At 34.3% G+C, this 22,299-nt stretch overlaps 1 pseudogene; it reads left to right on the top strand.

Annotated features, from left to right (window-relative positions):
- Window positions 1-255: 255 nt before the first annotated feature.
- Window positions 256-22,299, top strand: part of LOC101326449 (protein lin-28 homolog A pseudogene) — a 33,609-nt pseudogene continuing 11,565 nt past the window's right edge.

Genomic DNA, 22,299 nt, shown 5'->3' with positions numbered 1-22,299 from the left:
AAAGAGAATTGTCCTGAGGAAAGTATATACAAGAGGCATGTGGATGGACCTATAAGACACAAAATATACTGTGTGAATATTTGTATCAAGAGACAATTCCCTTCAGAGAGCATCAACTTCAGAAGAGGCATTAAACCACCAAGTGCACAAGACACCTTATTAAATTAAGTGTCATTAAATTTCAGCCAGTCTTCCTCACTGGGCATCCCAGTGCTTATGCCATAGATCATGAATGGAACAGCCATGGTAGTATAGATGGAGGTCCAGCAGCTTGCAATCTTAAACCAGCTTGATGTCGTTCTTGCTGGTGCTGAGTATCTGACCTGTCAGTACCAGAGAACAATGCTGAGTCCACAGTACAGCACAATCCCTCAAGTAGGAGGACCAGTTATTTGGTGGCAATTTGGTTACAATGAACTCCTTAGAATCTGGAAAGGGCAATGACTTATCCTGAATTGTCACTCACTCTAGAAATAGTTTTGCTTTCCATTTGTGCTGTGGTTCAGCCAGCTCCACTACTTAAATACATACTAATGTGGGATTTCCTATAACATATCCTCAAACTAAGGATTCTTAACAGCAAAAGTACTGCAGCAGTGTGCACATGACCATGGTTCAGCCACAAACTTCACTGTCCTGAAGCTGTTTGTCTGATAAAGCAGGTTCACAGCCTCTTGAAGAAACAGCTGAAATGCCAACTTGAAGATGAATCTCTGAAAGGATGAGATGCTGTCATTCAGAATGTGGAATAATCATTAAAGCAATGGCTGTGATACAGTGTGTTGTTTCCAATAGATGGAGTACATGGGTCTGGAAATGAAAGAATGGAAGTAGCAGTGGTTCAACTCACCAGCATTCCAGTGACTAATTTGTGCTTCCTGTCTCCTCTAGACTCTTTGAGTGTAGAGTAAGTCACTTCCTCAAGGAAATACACTAAGATTTTAACTAGGCTTAAAGCTATAACTGCTGTCTGGTGTCTTTGGGCTCTTTATAGCAGTTGATCAACTGGTTCAGAAGGAAGCTACTATACTACCAAAGGTAATTAACTGTGACTACCAAAGGTAATTAACTGTGACCATCATGAGGGCTGCTGTTTCCATAACAAGGGCAGGGCAAAAGGTACACGGCAGTCAGGAGATCCTGTGGGTATTTCTTGGTACTTCTCTGCTTAACTTTAATTGTAAATGGGTCAGTAAATAGACACACCTGATAAATACACAGTAACCAAGGCTCAGAATCCTTAGGGATCAGAATTTCCACTATGCAACCACAAAGACCAGTAGAAGTACTAGTTAAATGTAAGAGGGGTCTTGATTGGGTAGCAGAAAAATTAGATGATACGTATCAATTACAGCCTTAGACCAACTGCAGCAGCATGTGCTGCAGTTCATTGCAATAACTTTTCTGTTGTAAAACTTCTCTTAAGTTGTGACCAACCTTTAGCCTGGATGAAATGAACTAAACGTGAGAAGGAAGCAGATTTGAGCAGTACAATGCATTCACCATGGTGGAGACTAATGATGTCGCATTTAGATCCCTTTTATTAGGACAGTGTATCCTAGCTGTCTTAAGGGTTGTCTCTTACTGGTTCATAGCTTCCTTCCTTTCAAAGGTTTACTGTTGTCCAAATAAAATAGGTTATGCTCGCTGCAGGGGGCAACTACAGTCAATGATTGGCTGACAGGGGTACTTAACGCCTTCCTCTTGCCTCAAGCTGAGGCCAATTTGTTGGACTCTTCATGCTCTGGGACATCTCATGAAATCAAACTGAAGCTACTCCCCTGCTATGATCTCATCCAACTTTTGCCCTCTTCTGCTTATTTCACTCACTTTCTCCTGAGATGAAGAGAGAATTCCTTCAAAAAACCATGTGCAACTAAAACCCCGTATCAGCCTCTGTTTCCAGGAAAGCCAAATTAAGACACTTTGTGACCGTGAGATTTTAAATTAAAAGTACGAATTTTCAGCTTTCTCAGTTGTATTAAAGGTACAGTTGACCCTTGAACAATGCGGGGGTTAAGGGTCCTAACCCAGGCGAAGTTGAAAATCTAAGTATAACTTTACAGTAGGCCCTCTGTATCTGTGGTTCTGCATCTGCAGGTTCAACCAGCCCTGGGTCATGTAGTACTGTAGTACATATATACTGAAAACAATCCACATATAAGTGACTCCACACAGCTCAAACCTGTGCTGTTCAAGGGTCAACTGTATATGTTCCTGCCATTGCTCTGTAGGTAGCAGTTTCTACAAAATCAGCCACTCTATAATTCCTAATACCCTGTCTTTGGTCAGCTGAGTAGTTGAATGTTGCAATAATGATGTCTTCTGTATGTTATTGTATCACACAGTACAATTTTCAAATGCTCAGAAGAGAGTTAATTTGCTTGGCTCTGATATGGAATATATATTCTGGCCTTTTTCTAACTGTATCTTGTACCACTGGTTCAGGCGTTTATAGAATAGGGTTCTTGTACACCTGATCTCATGTCACTTCTGTAGACCACAGTCCAGGCTCCCAGGACTTTGGACTTCTTACCACAAAACTGAGCTCATCTCTAGGCCTGGCATTGGCTTTGTCCCAAAATGTGTTGCCCTGAGAGCAGACCATGGTACTGGTGAGTTAATTCCTAGGCCTGAGAGAAAGTTATGCAGCTGCTCCTTTGGAAAGTGCTAAAATGTGAGGTGCGGATGTCCACAAAGGCAAGTGCAAAGCCCCTTGTCATATATGGTACAGACCCAGAGGCACTGAGGCTCAGAGTGCTGGCTCTCCTCATATCATGATGTTCCAGGACAGAATTCTTGAAAGTGAGGATTGGAAACTCACACCTGACCTTTTAATGACTGTAAAGATATGTTTTCAAGGTAGGAGAATTGAACATTATTTATTAATGGCTTTAGCTTGTTTAGATATTTTAATTATTTAATCAAATATATATGGATCTTATACTCTTGCAAATGTTAGGTTGGACTTAGTATTGCAATCATTAGTTTAGACCATAATTTCTATATTTGAACCCAGGTAACATATTTGTATAATGAACATTACAATATGTTCAAGCATTCCACATGCACGACTTTTCCCTTTGTTCATCTTCTTTATCTACACAATTTTTATACCTACATGCCTGAATTGTGAAATGCACATTAACTCATCTCTTTTACAAATATATTTCATTTTATTCAATACTATCCCCACTACTAACCTCATTATGTCTATTTGTATTATTTCTCTGTTTTTGACATAGTTTGTAACACCTCTCCATTTTGTATCATATGAGAACCTTATTAATATTCCATTTACTTGCTCTTCTAAAATTCTTAATTAAAATGCTAAACAGGATATTAAATCAGATGGAGGCAAGGAATGACCTCTGTGACAGACCAGAAGACAACTTCCTCAATGTAATATTGCTATTTATCATGTTTCTTGATATATTACTTCAGATAGTTTTCTGTGACTGTGAAATCAATTTAATATTTTCTTAAAATACAGTTTTGCTTTAAAACTTTACTTATGGATCTCAACGTCATCATTATAACCTGCAAGAAATAGACTTCTTCCATTTTATAAAAATTGTTAAATAAATGTTGTATGATGAATACTTGTCTTAATCAGGATTCAATTTAAGAAGTGTTTTGTTTTTGAAAACACTATCATGAGCCATAATTAATGTAGAAAACATAGACTTCTGGTTTAGTATATTTAAAAAATGGGATTTTTGTAGGAAAATATGAAAACCTTGTAGGAATTTGTTCAACACATGTCTATTATGTTCATTCTTTCCTTCTAAGCTCACTGTATTAGGGCACTGAGGCTTTTACTTAACAACCAGAGACTTACTTAACATTTTTAAAAATGGCTGAATAAAACTCACTCACTAACTCAGAAGAAACTTGGAAGATTCTGACACTCATTCAATATAATGTGGAAATCATCATTTCAAAACAGTGGAAAAATTTGAATTGTCTCATGTGTTCATATACGAATTTACTTGAACCACTCACTCCACTGAACAAAACATACGTTGAAGGTATATTGTCCTCCTTATTTAAAAAATATCTCAACTAAGTATTCTATTTTTTTTTAACACCACAAGAGGAGTGGGTTAGGGATGCCACATTTTCTGGTTGTTAGTTTTTCTTTAAATATAATTTGGGGTCATAGGGTACCTAACAACCATTTTTTTACACATTCCAATGTATATTACTACTTTAATATCCCTAAAATATATCAGTTAAACATCCTAACGTGTACAAAATACATTTAAAGGGACAGGGATCAGAATAAAAATGTTAAAAGGCACCCCATAATAATCAACATCTTGAAACATTTACTTAAAATTATTTAATTAAACATTGGCAAAGTATAATTATATAATTAAAATGAATGCAATTAAAGTAAGTTTTAAGTAAACCATAAAACCTATAAAATTTGAATAATTATAAAACGTAGAACACGTATTTTGGAGATTATTGGAGATTATGAATAACTGGAGATTATGAATACACATCTTTCAAAAGCTTATGCCTAGTATTATGGAACACCATTACCATTCCCCATTTAAACCTATGATACATGAAGCTTTTAAAAGTGAATAATGGACACAATAGTGAATAATAAAGGACAATGTTCCTGCCCTCATAGGCCAAAATGGGCAAAATTTTACAAACTAATGAATATTATGAGAATTCCAGAGAGTGAGAGTATTGGAAATATAAGCAGTATAATTGGAGAGGATGTGATTGAGGGACTGAGGGAGTTTGTTTATTTAAAAGGATTAGGAAAACAGATACTTCATCATGATTTTCACCAAACTTCTGGAATTTAATTAGTTGTATGTGTATATCTTACAATGAATGAATCCACTATCTTATGAGAAACTTCAAATTGGGCCCCCAGAACAGAGGAAGAGCCTCCAGAACTCTACAGTGATTTATGCTGAAATGTTTCAGCACTTGTCAGAGAACAGAACTAATTTGAGTTATTTTAGTAATTTAAGTTGTGAAAGCTTATTTTACACAATGAAAAGGAGGTAGTATGATAATGACTATGATGATAATTAAGTTTACGTTAAAGTATAGGTTAAGATACTATCTTCTCTGTGTCTATCATTATATGCAAGGTAATATTGTATACATATTTATAACATTTCCTTCTCTGTGTTTATTATAAACATAAATAACTTTTTCAGTTTCATCTTAACTCTATTAAATGTCTTCATTCAGTGAATAGTATATATTAAAATGTATGTGTGAAAAGAAATAAATTGAAAATAGGTATCATAGTAAAAACAAGCAGAATTGCAATAACAATATAAGATATAGTATAAAAGTATCCCTTAGCATCCTCTCTTTATTTTTGATATATCTATCTTTCGTCACAAAAATAAGAAATTATGTAATAATGATTTGCATTTTGTATATCAAAAGTGGAGCCTTAAAAAAAGGTAAGTATCTACATTTCAAACTTATTGGGTCCAAAATATTTTGTCAACCCCATTAAACTCCTTAAATCAGGTGCCTAATTAAAGTCACAGACATTCTGTCCAGGGCTTCAGAGTGTGCCAGTTATTCTTCCAAATAGATGCCAGTCGTTGAATTATAGATTTGTGCTGTGGAAAATTATGTTAGTGGTAGTCATATATTCATTGACTTTATGTCTAAATAGGAAAACTGAAGGCTATTATACATATTAAAGTAGGGTGGAAGAAGCTATAGAACTTGACCATTCTGTTTTAAAACCAATATTTACTTCATCTTTTTATTGTGTGAATATAGCACCCATAGACTGTATCTGGCATCTAAATGTCAATTTAACCTTCAGGCTTTGCAAATTTCATCCACATTAAACTATATATTGTAAGTGCAGAATGTCACAGAGTCTAAGTGCATGCTCTAGATCTTTACTTATAATCACTCTGCTGTTAGAAAAAAATAGTTAATATTACAATGTTTATATTCTGGACACCTAGGACATAAATAAATTTTATTTCTTAGATGAGTCACTTAAGAAATGAGCTTGTTCAGGAAATACTGGTTTCGAGTCTATGAAAAAGGAAAAAGAAATGTTTGGAAGGGAATCAGGGTATGGAAAGATCAAAATGAAAGTTCACACTAAATGATGCATCTTTTCATTCAAGTAAATGTCAGCTATCAGTTTCAGAGCACTGTCCTGATTTTTAAGAATAAAGCCACGAATACAGTGGAGAATATGATGAAAATAAAGATCATAAAACTTTGGGGATTAATAAAATTCTTCATTGCAGAAAAGAGGGTGATTTCTTTTAGCACACAGGATGTAGGGGTCATTTTCAGAGGCTGTCTTTGGAAAGGTAGCCCTTTAAGTGGCATTTCATTCTGTAATATTAAAAAGCAATTTTTATAGACCAGTTTTTCTTTTATCTGAAGTCAAGTGGAATGTAGAAATAGTTCTACAAAATATTCAGAGAAGAAATATTCTTTTACCTCTTTACCTTTGGGGTAGGAACCCAAAGAGTTTTATTGATCTAAAACCCAGGAGCAATTTGATGGTCCCTAATCAGAGGAGTAAAACTGAAACAACTGAACAATAAAAAAAGGTTACTAAGCTACATGTTACTCCCAAATCATATGGCAGGTTTCCTGCAGGTAATCCGTATTATAAACCATCAGCATCAGATAGTAAGTTGTACAGGCACTGGGTGTGTAGAAATCTTGCCTGACATGTTTGGATTTTATTTCTGATGCTTCCAGAAATGATATTTTACATCATTTGCAATCCTCATGGAACCACTGATGTTTTAGATAATTTTGATCTAATAAAAATGTTTTGTAATTCATTTGGTTCATTTTAATTATTGGATAATCTTTTTTTTTACTTTATTATTTTAATCAAATTAATGGCAAAACAAAGCAAACTTGAAGACTGAAATGCACTTCATAATCAAGGGTTATCACAGAAAACACATAAGCTTTATATAAGAAAAATTCCCAGAGTAATTCCTTTTATTAGAACACATTTGCTTTGGGAGTAAACACAGTTTAAAAATCTAAAAATAACATTACATTATGTTTCAACTTAATTTAACATAAAATTTAATATAATTTTAAAAGAGGATGGACTAGTTTATAATTATTACATTTTAACAACATGATCCTACTTGGATCCAAATGTATACAATTCCTGATTAATGCTATCAATTTAGGTTATTGATGGGTGTTCGTATTACTATCCCAACTCCAAATGGTTTGAACAGTAAGACATTCATTAGTCTACTTCAAAATCTGAAAGTATGACTATTTAAAGGTAAGTTAATTAAGAGACATAAAAAAAGACATCCATCCACTACACAGGATTTTTTTCATCCTCTACTCTGCCTTCCTCAGCAGTTTGACTTTTGTGCGAAGATAGAAATTTTCCCCAGAGATCCCCCTGCAGATTCCACCTTGTGTCCTTTGGCCAGAATGGCATTATTATATGTCCACTTTTAAATGAACTACTAGCACCCAGAAAGGAATGACCATGATTATTTTTACCTAATGAAAATTAATCACTACCCTTGGGGAGGATGGGGGGAAAGGGTGTGGACAAAGGAAGGGGGCCTCCATAGAAGAAAGGAAACAAGTACTAAGTGATAACGAAGTGTATTTTTCACACCAGTGATACTGGGAACAGTTGGTTTATTAGAAGAAACTTTGTGAATCAATAAACTGATTTGACCCCTCCTGCAAATCAAAAGGAAGGAAGAGAGAGAGAATTATTCAAAATGGGGAGATTACATGTATTTTCTCCAGAAAAGATAGCCTAGCATTGATTTTTAAAAGCAGTTGGTCCCAGAAAGTAGGACAGGATTTGAAGATATTTTTAATAATATTCTGTCTGTCATGAATTTGAAAAAAACAGTACTAAAATATATTTGAGTGATTTGAGCAGTGCTGACATGCCTCCTACTTTTTACTTTAACTGATGACTATCTTTTTTAACCTTTGATTTTAAGTCTTTAAGAGAAACATTTTATATTTATGTGGCATATTCAATTTAGAGTTCAAGAAACAGTCCATAAATTGATTTACTAACTATAGACCATGTTCTGCACTTAATTATTCACCATTATATTCCTCTTTGGAGTCTTAGGACAAAAAAATCTAGTTTCTCCCAATACTGAAATAAATTGTCATGTCTGCTGGGCTATTTGGAAGCTATTCAATTGTATAAATTAACACTCAGTAACAGCTTAGAATTGCTCGCAAACATTTTAACTATAGAAACACATAAAAACTCCCTTGCTGGTATCTAACTAGGGAGAAGTAAGAGAGGAGAGGAAAGGAGAAGACAGGAGGGGAAGAGAAGTGAGGGGAGGAAAGGGAAAGGGAGGGCAGAAGAAGAAAGGAAATCAAGAAGTGTCTTAAGAAAAGTGAATAAGAAGTATTTTAATCTATTTTTAAAAGTCCAATGCACTTAAATTAACTGCTTTACTTAGAAAAAAATCAAGTATGCCACTTTTATTGTGAATTAAGCTAATTACAGAGCCCCAAAATGTATTTAAAAGGAACTGTCAATTTTTGGATTAGAAACACATAATATTCATTATTATAATACTACATCCCTCATCTTTATTCAAGTAATTTCCTGTACTTTTTAATGTGAGCAATAAATTCTAATACAATGGAGTCTCTGAGATTAAAATAAGATCCTATAGTGTTTGAATCAATCAGAAACAAAATCAAATATTACCTCAGATTTAACACAGTTGTGATTTTAAGAAGAGGCAGTGAAAGACTCAGTTCTTAGTAGGCAGAACTTAGTTTGAATGTGCTGCTTGTTCTGCTAAAAAAAAATTTTGTTTTTGATGTTGTTTAACAAATCTAAATTTCATTCATTTAGCTGAAGAATAACAATAGTAAAGCATATCTTTGTTAAATCATCTAGATGTACATATATACGTATTGTACACGAGAGAATGTGAGACTGAATATGTGTGTGTTTCTTGTACAGAGGTTTGTATATATACAAATAAACATAAAAATTTAATTCAAAATATGTTATTTTAAAACTGAAATCAGTGTGATTTATAGTCATCGGTACCTTGATATTTCAGTCTATTTTCAGTAGTACCTAATAATTTTATAAAGCCTTTTACAGAATATGAAAAATGAATTCAAAATTTATTTTAAGCTTAACTAATATTATCTGAAATTTGCTATATACATACCAAAAAAACCCAAAAAACAAAAAACTAGTACTCAAGAAGAACAAACTGGAAACAAGCAGTTTAAAATGATAAACTATTTTACATAGTTCCAGTTTGCATGGAAAAAAAAATCAATTATTTTTAACTTTAATTTCTAACATGGTTAAGATACATTTAGGAAAATCTAAGAAGCTAGATATATAGTGACTTAATATTCATTTACATTCAATTATAGTATAAATTTGAAAATAACAAAATCAAAACCATGCTAGTATGCTTGCCGTATGTGTGAGAATTTGTAAGTAATATTTCTGGATTTAGATAGCACTAGAATCGATTAAATACTAAATATAAATACCTGTGTTTGAAAAGTTTTTCTTTTAAATATTAGTTAAAATCTAGAGAACTTGCTTCATAATCACTGTAATTTATCCAGGCAACATGTACAAACAATATGGGCATACATTCTTTATTGATGACTTTAAATAACTCGATTTGAAATTCAGATAATTTAAGTGGAAAACAGCCATTGACTCAACATTCTTTCCTTAAAATCGTGGACATAATGACCAACCCCTGAACTATCAGCTTCTTGTTGCCTGGTTGTTACACTACTATATGCAAAGGCGCCCCTCTGAATTGCATGTGTAGGTATCTGGTTTAAGCTTATTATTTATAAGTTTGGTAAGCATATGCATAAGCTCTGAATTTATTTTTATACTATAGGCCAATTTGAAGTGTCCGAGTCCTATAAGTATGTCCTATAAGTATAATTTGTGTATATTAATAAGCCCATGTACCTGAATAATACAATCTGAAACTTTGAATTAAAATCTTGTTTACCAGTAGAGAGGCAAATTCTAGCCTCATTTAGCCATTGGTTTACTAGACATGTGACTCCAAATCTTAAAACCAGAGAAAGCTGAGAAAACTGTATCGGCCTAGTGCCACATTTCAATGACTGAGTAATAAACTCACTTTGTTTACACTGATATGATGCACTTGAAAAACATGAACACATTTCATATAATCAATAAGTATACCATATGTTTTAGTGAAAAGTATCAATAGTTTTCCTGAGATTCAGTTATTCATTCATACAATACATACATAATCAATGCCATATTTGTCAGATATTGTGATATAACAATGAGATACATAGTAATTATTACAGTATTTATTTGCTGATTTTACAGAGTGAGGTAGCGTCTTGACCAGCTTCACAAAAATAGCATGTACCCAGAAGTGGAACACAGATTTTTTCCCATCATAGCCAGCAGGATACTTATGTTCCATTTCAGAAACACTGTCTTTAATGAAGATTGAGGAAACATCACTATCATATCAGCACATTTTTAAATGCCCACAATGTAAATATGGAAATACCTTATTGTCTCTGTAATATGACCCTTTTTCAAATGCTTACAGTATTATTATCATGCTTATAGGAAACTGTAATCATATGTTGCTTTTCATTGTAACTATTCTCTCATAAGTATATGTTTTATTTCACCAAAACTACAGATTATAATACTGATAAAATAATATGTTAATACAAAGTTAGAATTGAGAACTATTCTTTCAAAGACTCTGGTGGGCACTGATTTTTTTTAAAAGGAAATAATAATAAATCAAGAGGGCAGGAAGAAACTTTTAGAGGTGATAGATATGTTTACGGTATAGATTGTGTTGATGGTTTTATGGGTATATATACTTATCTCCAAACTCATCAAGCTGTGTAAACATTAAAAATGTACAACTTTTTGTAATTAATCATATCTCAATAAAGTGGTTAAAAAATTGTTTTTATTCTATTTATCACTTATGGGCCTTTCTTCCCTCTCTTGCATAGTACAGGGATTAACAGTACCCAAAGAATTTAACAAAACTAATTTAGGAATAAGTAAAGTGCTACAGAACAGTTATAAAAAAAACTGAAGAACTACTTAGGAAGATTTCCACAAAGAAAAAAACTAAGACAAGGTGAATATCTTCCCAGATTTCATCAAACTCTTAAGGAAAAATGATGCCCATTTTATATCATCTTATCTTTCACATAAATCATCCTTTTAAAAGATGTTAACATTGTTACTTGAAAAAAATAGTACAATGAAAATAAATTATATAGAACCATCTAATTTATAAAGATGAATTCAAAAGCACTAACCAGAATATTGGCAAAGCAAATCTAGCATTAATATAATTTATGAAGTAATAACCTCCATGGTACTAGTGATTTCCTAATTCTCATGATGAACTCAGAGAAGTTATTGTATTATTTCCTTCATAACCTATATTAATGATACATACATTATCTTATGTTTCAAATTTATATTTGATAAGTTAATAAAGAAAAAATTTGAACATCCTGCTATGAGTAGCTATCATTTATAGTGCTTGATATGTACCCATTTTTTAGTAAAATAACGTTCAAAAAGATGATCCAAAAGATCAGTGTGTCTTCTAAGCTATTAGACAATCTAAAAATCTTATATGATATCATCAAATCAAAATATAAAAAAAAATTCAAATAACAGCCATAAACAACAACAAAGTGAAGAAAATACAGCAAATATGTTTTATCAAGGACAATCATACCTGCTTTAGAGAGCTATTTTTCACACATAAAAAATTAATAAAACAAATACCTAATGCACTTATGTATTCACTAAAACACAAGTTCCAAAATCACTTATTCCTAGTGGCTGGAGGTAATTGGATTCTATTTCTTTTAAATATTAAGTGTAAACAGTGCTTACCAAGAATTTAGGTATATACAAGAATTTTGGAGAAATTTAATATCCACTAGTTCACTAGAGTCACTGTTTAGACATGAATAACTGAAAGACCCACCCAGCAATGACTCATTATATGAAAAACGCCCAAACAAAGCACAAGCTTGGTTCAAGGAAGAGTGTCAAAGGGGCAGGTGTCAAAGGAATGATTCTAAGATGCTCAGAACTTAGTATTCAGATTGTCTTTTCCCTCAGTACACAGTCATTATCAGACCTATGCCTGTGTCTCTTGCTGGTAGAAAGATCTATGATAAAAAGTGAACAAAAGGTAAATTTAGCTCTTTGAATAAAATATTTTGGGGGCAGTGCTATCGAAGATAAAAAATATCTGTATTATCAGCCAAAGCTGCAGCAGTGTCTGAAAACTGGATCCTCTACAATGAGCTGGAATTTTGGAGGGAATATAGAGGAATGGTGCCATTCTATAGCAAACATGACTTACACACACTATTGCACTGAGAGCAGCAGTGGATAGTGTGACGAGTCTGAAAGGGAGCAATATATTGAAGGTCAAACCATACCCAAATGGTGATTGATCTTTCTTCAAACTTGATACCTTGTTTGTGGCTCTAATAGCTACTCAGTGTTTGGTAAAAGCTTACTATTTCTACATTCAAAATAATCTAAATGCATAATATTTTTATACACATATTATTATACTATAGGTATATTTTAACCATCTATAATGGAAACTACAAGAAAATTACTTTTGACTTTACATTTTTACCTTTATTCTTTTTTTTTAAAAAAAAGGCTATGCCAGTCAAATGTCAAATAAAAGTGATCTTAAAGTAATTTTGTAGTTTATGAATTTTAGAGTATATATGTATATGAGGTATAACTGAATAGTACTTTCACAAATTATATCATTTGCAAGAGCATTTCAGGTGTGTATGTGTTTATTCTTATAGCTTCATTTTATAATTATTCTATATTTATTATGAATCATTTAGTAATGATATAACAGCTTTTTGACCAAGACATTATATATATAATTAATAGAGATATGGAAAAATGTCTATGCATACTTGGCTTATGTCATTTTTATTGTTGTTTTAATCTTTTATGTATAAAATTCTCTCAGTTAATATTCGTTTAAATTAGAGTTTTGAAAGTTTTTTTCATCTCAGAACCTTTTTATATTCTTAAAGAGAAAAAAATGATCCCAAAGATATGATTTTTAATGTGAGATATATATGTATATATATATATGATTTGTATTGTATTAGTAAATAAACGTGAGAAACTTTTTAAATTTATGATTTAAAAACTGATCTATGAATCAGTTTTAGAATACCAAAAATAAACCCATTACATACTAATGAAACTGCACTCCTTCTCGTGTGGGACTCAAACCCAGCCAAAACTCAGACTGTGACTCGGACAATTGTTCCTCCACAGGCTGGAACTTAACCCATTCGCACCTCAGATTCGGACTTGAACCCATGATCCCTGACTAGAAGGGGACTTGAACCCACTGTCTTTTGATTAAAACTGCTCACCTCATGTCAGGATTTACTGAAGCTCAGGTTCTTTTGTCTGGTTACCGAAAGAATTCAGTGGGAGGGAAAGCAGCAAGCAAAGGGCGAGTTTATTAGCATAGGATACTTGTGAGAGATACAAGCGGGCTGGCAAGGGAGTGCAGCAGCCTGGAGAACAAAGAGGGCTACATTTTTATAATTAAAGAAAAAGCAGGGAGGGGAGAAGATCACTTTCTTCCTCATTCTTGGGCAGACATCAAGGCTTACATCATTAGTCTCTCCTTTGGCTCTATATGGTATAATAGGGACTGTCATGGTGCTATTTAAATCATACGTATATTAGCAAAAAGGTGGTAACATACACCAAAATATGGTAATTTATCTCAGATTTTGGTATAATTTCCCCTTTCACCTAGTTTCTTTCCCCTTTCACCTATATTTTTATCTTGTCTACATCAGAAGTGCTACTTTTCCAGGACTATTAACTCTTTGAATTCATGTAACAAGATTCAGACCCCATATGTATTGTCTTGTGTTTTAATTATCAGGACTTGTGACTTGAAGTGTATATGGAGCTTGGATGCACCTGGTCTTCTTCAAGGTAGTGTAGATTGTTGTTACATTACTAGATTCTTTTCTCAAGTGGGCATTAGCTTACAACAGTCTCCCAAACTCTCTTAAAATTCCCTTCTGTCCTTAATCCCCTAGTGGGATTTGTAAACTGACTATTTAATTTATCCTACTCTATCCCTATCACTAACACAATCAACACATTAAAAAAATGATGTTCTCTAAAACAACAGTAAATTACTCAGAGGAATGATATTGTTTTATGTTTTTGCATCTATCTTTAAGTCTGTTTAATAGAAGATAACTTGACTCCTGTATCTGTTTCTGCATTCAATTTGTTACAAAATGTTTTAGTCAAAGGATATAAAGGAAATCCAAAAAAGGATGAAATCCAGGAAAGAATTAGCAATTAATTAGCTTCTGAGATCATTGTCCATATTCATCCTGATCCAAGCTAAAACAGTATAAGTGAAATATGAAACCATACCAATGAACTTGTCATACTCTACTGAAATCGATGTCTGTGTTGCACTGTAAGTGGACCTTAATACACAAGTATAATTTTATCCTTTGTTACTTTGGAAAATATTGCTTCAATAGTTATACAAGTCTTCTGAAAGTTGATGTACATTTACTTAATATTACCATTTATTTCATGGAAAATTCTTTCAGAGTTGAGTAGCCATAGCTGACAATTTCTAAAATTCTAATTTTTGCCCCAGAGCATTCATTTTGCTAATAGCAATGATCAGAAAAAGTTGTTTTCCTTAAAGTGAGTGGCTCACTTTGTCTTCTCTGTAAAGTGTTTGCAAAACACCCAGGTCTGAATTACCATGATTTCTGTTCAAGATTTTTTTTTCAGTAAAAATGGTTTCCCTTGAGGAAAAAGAGTATTTAGTTTAGCTCACAGCTCAAATAATTACACATGTAGTTTTTGCTAGAGACAAGAAGCAGATGCCCTTAAAGAGGACTTTCAGAGTTTCTTTGGTGAGGATAATGGCAGACTCCAGGAGAGCTCACACCAAGGAGTACTTCCCAGACATCTGCTGTCAGTGTCCTTGTGCCTGCAGTGAGCCACAGCCACTCCTTGCCTCTGCAGGAAACCCTCCAACACTAGTACCCATGTGGTTGACAGGGTCTTGGTGCTCCAGCCGGGGTCGGGCCTCGGCCTCTTAGGTGGGAGAGCTGAATTCAGGACATTGATCCACCAGAGACCTCCCGGCCCCACGTAGTATCAAATGGTGAAAGCTCTCCTAGATATCTCCATCTCACTGCTAGGACCCAGCTCCACTCAAAGACCAGCAAGCTACAACTAGCAAGAGAGGAACACAACCCCAGCCATTATCAGAGAGGCTGCCTAGAAGCATAATAAGTTCACAGACACTGCGAAACACACCACCAGACATGGTCCTGCCCACCAGAAAGACAAGATGCAGCCTCATCCACAAGAACACAGACACCAGTCCCCTCCACCAGGAAGCCTACACAAGCCACTGAACCAGCCTTACCCACTGGGGACACACACCAAAAACAATAGGAAATACAAACCTGCAGCCTGAGAAAAAAAAAAAAACGCAGTAAATTAAGCAAAATGAGAAGACAAAGAAATACACAGCAGATGAAGGAGCAAGAGAAAATCCACCAGACCAAATGAAGAGGAAACAGGCAGTCTACCTAAAAAAGAATTCACAGTAATGATAGTAAAGATGATCCAAAATATTGGAAATAGAATGGAGAAAATACAAGAAACACTTAACAAGGACCTAGAAGAACTAAAGAGCAAACAAACAATAATGAACAACACAATAAATGAAATTAAAAATTCTCTAGAAGGAATCAATAGCAGAATAACTGAGGCAGAAGAACAGATAAGTGACCTGGAAGATAAAATACTGGAAATAACTACCCCATAGCAGAATAAAGAAAAAAGAATGAAAAGAACTGAGGACAGTCTCAGAGTCCTCTGGGACAACATTAAATGCACCAACATTCAAATTATAGGGGTCCCAGAAGAAGAAGAGAAAAAGAAAGCGTCTGACAAAATATTTGAAGAGATTAGAGTTGAAAACTTCCCTAATATGAAAAAGGAAATAGTCAATCAAGTCCAGGAAGCACACAGAGTCCCATACAGGAAAAACCCAAGGAGAAACACACCAACACCTACTGACCAAACTATCAAAAATTAAATACAAAGAAAAAATATTGAAAGCAGCAAGGGAAAAGCAGCAAATAACCTACAAGGGACTCCCCATAAGGTTAAGAGCTGTTCTTTCAGGAGAAACTCTGCAAGCCAGAAGGGTGTGGCAGGACATATTTAAAATGATGAAAGGGAAAAAACTACAACAAAGATTACTCTACCTAGCAAGGATCTCATTCAGATTTGACAAAGAAATAAAAACCTTAACAGACAAGCAAAAGTTAAGAGAATTCAGTACCACCAAACCAGCTTTACAACAAATGCTAAAGCAACTTCTGTAGGCAGGAAGCACAAAAGAAGGAAAAGACCTACAAAAACAAACCAAAAACAATTAAGAAAATGGTAATAATATACATATCGATAACTACCTTAAATGTAAATGTATTAAATGCTCCAACCAAAAGACATAGACTGGCTGAATGGATACAAAAATAAGACCTGTATATATGCTGTCTACAAGAGACCCACCTCAGACCTAGGGACACCTACAGACTGATAGAAAAAGATATTCCATGGAAATAGAAATCAAAGAAAGCTGGAGTAGTAATTCTCATGTCATACAAAATAGACTTTAAAAATAAAGACTATTACAAGAGACAAAGAAGGACCCTACATAATGATCCAGGCATCAATCCAAGAAGAAGATATATCAATTGTAAATGTTTATGTGCCCAACATAGGAGCACCTCAATACATAAGGCAAATGCTAACAGCCATAAAAGGGGAAATCGACAGTAACACAATAATAGTAGGGAACTTGAGCACCCCACTTTCACCAATGGACAGATCATCCAAAATGAAAATAATTAAGGAAACACAAACTTTAAATGACACATTAAAATGGTGGACTTAATTGATATTTATAGGACATGCCATCCAAAATCAACAGAATGCACTTTCTTCTCAAGGGCTCATGGAACATTCTCCATGATGGATCATACCTTAGGTCACAAATCAAGCCTCGGGAAATTTAAGAAAATTGAAATTATATCACGTATCATTTCCAACTACAACACTATGAGACTAGGTATCAACTACAGGAAAAAATCTGTAAAAAATACAAACACATGGGGGCTGAACAATATCCTACTAAATAACCAAGAGATCACTGAAGAGATCAAAGATGAAATTAAAAAAATACCTAGAAACAAATGACAATGAAAACACAATGACCCAAAACCTGTAGGATGCAGCGAAAGCAGTTCAAGAGGGAAGTTTATAGCAATGCAACCCTACCTCAAGAAACAAGAAACAGCTCAAATAAACAACCTAACCTTACACCTAAAGCAATTAGAGAAAGAAAAACAAAAAACCCAAAGTTAGCAGAAGGAAAGAAATCATAAATATCAGATCAGAAATAAATGAAGAAATTAAGGAAATGATAGCAAAGATCAATAAAACTAAAAGCTAGTTTTTGAGAAGATAAACAAAATGCATAAACCGTTAGCCAGACTCATCAAGAAAAAAAGGGAGAAGACTCAAATAAATGGAAATTATAATGAAAAAGGAGAAGTAAAGAGTGACACTGCAGAAATACAAAGGATCATAAGAGATTACTACAAGCAACTATATGCCAATAAAATGGACAACCTGAAAGAAATGGACAAATTCTTAGAGAAGCACAACCTTGCAAGACTGAACCAGGAAGAAATCAAAACTAAAAAGAGACCAATTACAAGCACTGAAATGGAAACTGTGATTAAAAATCTTCCTTGTTTTTTACAAAAGCCGAGGACCAGAAGGCTTCAGAGCCAAGTACTATTAAACATTTAGAGGAGAGCTAACACCTATCCTTCTCAAACTCTTCCAAAATATAGCAGAGGGAAGAACACTTCCAAACTCATTCTACATGGCTAACATCACTCTGATAACAAAACCAGCCAAAGACGTCAAAAAAAAGAAAACTACAGGCCAATATCACTGATGAACATAGATGCAAAAATCCTCAACAAAATACTTGCAAACAGAATCCAACAGCACTTTAAAGGGATCCTACACCATGATCAAATGGGGTTTATTCCAGGAATGCAAGGATTCTTCAATATACGCAAATCAATCAACATGATACACCTTATTAACAAAGTGAAGGAGAAAAACCATATGATCATCTCAATAGATGCAGAGAAAGCTTTTGACAAAAGTCAACACCCATTTATGATAAAAACCCTGCAGAAAGTAGGCATAGAGGGAACTTACCTCAACATAACAAAGGCCGTATATGACAAATCCACAGCCAGCATTGTTCTCAATGGTGAAGATGTGAAACAATTTCCACTAAGATCAGGAATAAGACAAGCTTGCCCACTCTCACCACTATTATACAAAGTACTTTTGGAAGTTTTAGCCACAGCAATCAGAGAAGAAAAATAAATAAAAGGAATACAAATCAGAAGAAGTAAAACTGTCACTGTTTGCAGATGACATGATACTATACATAGAGAATCCTAAAGATGCTACCAGAATACTACTAGCGCTAATCAATGAATTTGGTAAAGTAGCAGGATACAAAATTAAGGCACAGAAATCTCTTGCATTCCTATACACTAATGATGAAAGATCTGAAAGAGAAATTAAGGAAACACTTCCATTTACCACTGCAACAAAAAGAATAAAATACCTAGGAATAAACCCACCAAGGGAGACAAAGACCTGTATGCATAAAACTATAAGACACTGATGAAAGAAATTAAAGATGATACAAACAGATCGAGAGATATACCATGTTCTTGGATTGGAAGCATCAACATTGTGAAAATGACTCTACTACCCAAGGCAATCTACAGATTCAGTCCAATCTCTATCAAACTACCAATGGCATTTTTCACAGAACTAGAACAAAAAATTTCACAATTTGTATGGAAACACAAAAGACCCTGACTAGCCAAAGCAATCTTGAGAAAGAAAAATAGAACTGGAGGAATCAGTCTCCCTGACTTCAGACTATACTATACAGTAATCAAGACAGCATGGTACTGGCACAAAAACTGAAAACTAGATCAATGGAACAGGTTAGAAAGCCCAAAGATAAACCCATGCACATATGATCACCTTATCTTTGATAAAGGAGGCAAGAACATATAATGGAAAAAAGACAGCCTCTTCAATAAGTGGTGCTAGGAAAACTGGACAGCTACATGTAAAAGAATGAAATTAGAACACTTCCTAGCACCATACACAAAAATAAACTCAAAATGGATTAAAGACCTAAATGGAAGGCCAGACACTATCAAACTCTTAGAGGAAAACATAGGCATAGACATAAATCACAGCAAGATCCTTTTTGACCCACCTCCTAGAGAAATGGAAATAAAAACAAAAATAAACAAATGGGACCTAATGAAACTTAAAAGCTTTTGCACAGCAAAGGAAACCATAAACAAGGCAAAAAGACAACCCTCAGAATGGGAGAAAATATTTACAAATGAAGCAACTGACAAAGGATTAATCTCCAAAATATACAAGCAGGTCATGCAGCTCTATATCATAAAAACAAACAACCCAATCCAAAAATGGACAGAAGACCTAAATAGACATATCTCCAAAGAAGTTATACAGATGGCCAACAAACACATGAAAGGATGCTCAACATCACTAATCATTAGAGAAATGTAAATCAAAACTACAGTGAGGGGACTTCCCTGGTGGCACAGTGGTAGAGCGTCTGCCTGCTGATGCAGGGGACACAGGTTCGTGCCCCACTCCAGGAGGATCCCACATGCCGCAGAGCAGCTGGGCCCATGAGCCATGGCCGCTGAGCCTGTGTGTCTGGAGACTGTGCTCCACAATGGGAGAGGCCACAACAGTGAGTGGCCCACGTACCACACACACACACACACACACACACACACACACACACACACAAAATCTACAATGAGGTATCACCACACACCAGTCAGGATGGCCATCATCAAAAAATCTACAAACAATAAATGCTGGCGAGTGTGTGGAGAAAAGGGAACCCTCTTGCACTGTTGATGGGAATGTAAATTGATACAGCCACTATGGAGAGTAGTATGGAGGTTCCTCAATAAACTAAAAATAGAACTACCATAAGACCCAGCAATCCCACTCCTGGGCATATACCCTGAGAAAACCATAATTCGAAAACAGTCATATACCACATTGTTCATTGCAGCTCTATTTACAATAGCCAGGGCATGGAAGCAACCTAAGTGTCCATCGACAGATGAATGGATAAAGAAGATGTGACACATATACACAATGGAATATTACCTAGCCATAAAAAGAAACAAAATTGAGTTATTTGTAGTGAGATGGATGGAACTAGAGACTGTCATACAGAGTGAAGTAAGTCAGAAAGAGAAAAACAAATACTGTATGCTAACATGTATATATGGAATCTCAAGAAAAAAGAAAAGTTCTGAAGAACCTAGGAGCAGGATAGGAATAAAGGTGCAGACGTAGAGAATGGACTTGAGGACACGGGGAGGGGGAAGTGTAAGCTGGGACGAACTGAGAGAGTGGCATGGACATATATCCACTACCAAATGTAAAATAGCTAGCTAGTGGGAAGCAGCGACATAGCACAGGAAGATAAGTTCTGGGTGCTTTTTGTCCACCTACAGGGGTGGGGTAGGATTGTGGGAGGGAGACACAAGATGGAGGAGATATAGGGATATATGTATACATATAGCTGATTCACTTTGTTATACAGCAGAAAGTAACACACCACTGTAAAGCAATTATACTCCAATAAAGACATTAAAAAAATAAGAGGACTTTCATTCATTGTAGCATTATTCATGATAGACAAGATATGAAAAGTCAGATATTCATCAATAGACAAATGGATAAAGAAAATGTGGTATGCACATACAATAGAATATCATTCTGCCTTAAAAACGAAAAAAAATCCTGGCTCTACCTGTAAAGCATTATGCTAAATGAATTAAGTCAGTCACAGAAGGACAAATACTGCGTTATTCCACTTACATGAGTTATCTAAAATAGTCAAACTTGTAGAAGCAGAAAATAAATGATAGTTGCCAAGGCATGGGGAAGGGAAAATAAGAGTTACTGTCCAGTGGGTATAAAGTTACAGTTATACAAGATGGATAAGTTCTAGACATCTGGGGTACAACATAGTGCCTGCAATTAACAAATGGTGGAGTAGCTTGATCAAACACTTAAAAATTTGTTAAGAGGGTAGATTTCATGTTAAGTATTCTTAACATACACACGGAACATGAGGAAACTTTTGGAGGTGATGTGCATGTTTATTTCCTTAATCTTTATGATACACACATACACGGTGTATGAATGTAATCAAATTCATCAAATTGTAGACATTAAATTTGTGCTGTTTTTTGTACATCATTTATACCTCAATATAGCTATATTAGCAATTTGGAAAGATGTGTACTCAGGGTCAAGATATAAGTTCAAAATTGTAAGATGCTTCAGGGACATTTCCATGTATCTTTTGTAAAGGTATAACAATATTTGACTTTTAAAGCACAAATCATGTCTATGTTTAATAGAGAGGACTCTGATTTTATCTTTCTTCAGCAACTTTATACATAGATGCTACAAATGTGAGTTGAGAAACCAAGTCGTCTAATCTCCCTTTCTAAGCCAAACATCTATTCTTAACTGCAAGAAAATATATATCCTAACTAAAATTCTAAAAAATAAGCTTCAGATACCTAAAAGTTTCCTCAATTTTAAAAAAATATTGCAAGGCAAGAAAACTATGTATTGTTTGTATTTCCACATAAATGCAGAAAAATTGGGGGTTTCCAAATAATGATGAATTATTGGAAAATAATATTACAGAGATCATGCTAATTATAATTGCACATAGCTAGTAAGAGTATGGTATGAACTCTGAAAAAAAATTGAATTAATCTCTGAAAAAAATATATATATTTCTACCTATGTATCATCTATCTATGCACTGTCTGTTTCAGAATATTCTAGGAAACATAAGAATATACTGTACACAATTCCATTCACATCCATTAGTCATGAGAGCAATTACCCCATCAAAGTCATGTAGCATTTAGATAGCTCCACTCTACAATTATGAGAGAATATTGGTGAAAACAAAAAATAATGTTTTAGTG

This window comes from Tursiops truncatus, chromosome 3 (genome assembly GCF_011762595.2).
Source record: "Tursiops truncatus isolate mTurTru1 chromosome 3, mTurTru1.mat.Y, whole genome shotgun sequence".
Taxonomy (NCBI): domain Eukaryota; kingdom Metazoa; phylum Chordata; class Mammalia; order Artiodactyla; family Delphinidae; genus Tursiops; species Tursiops truncatus.
Note: the sequence above shows the minus strand (reverse complement) of the source record. Positions and strands in the feature narration are given on the sequence as shown.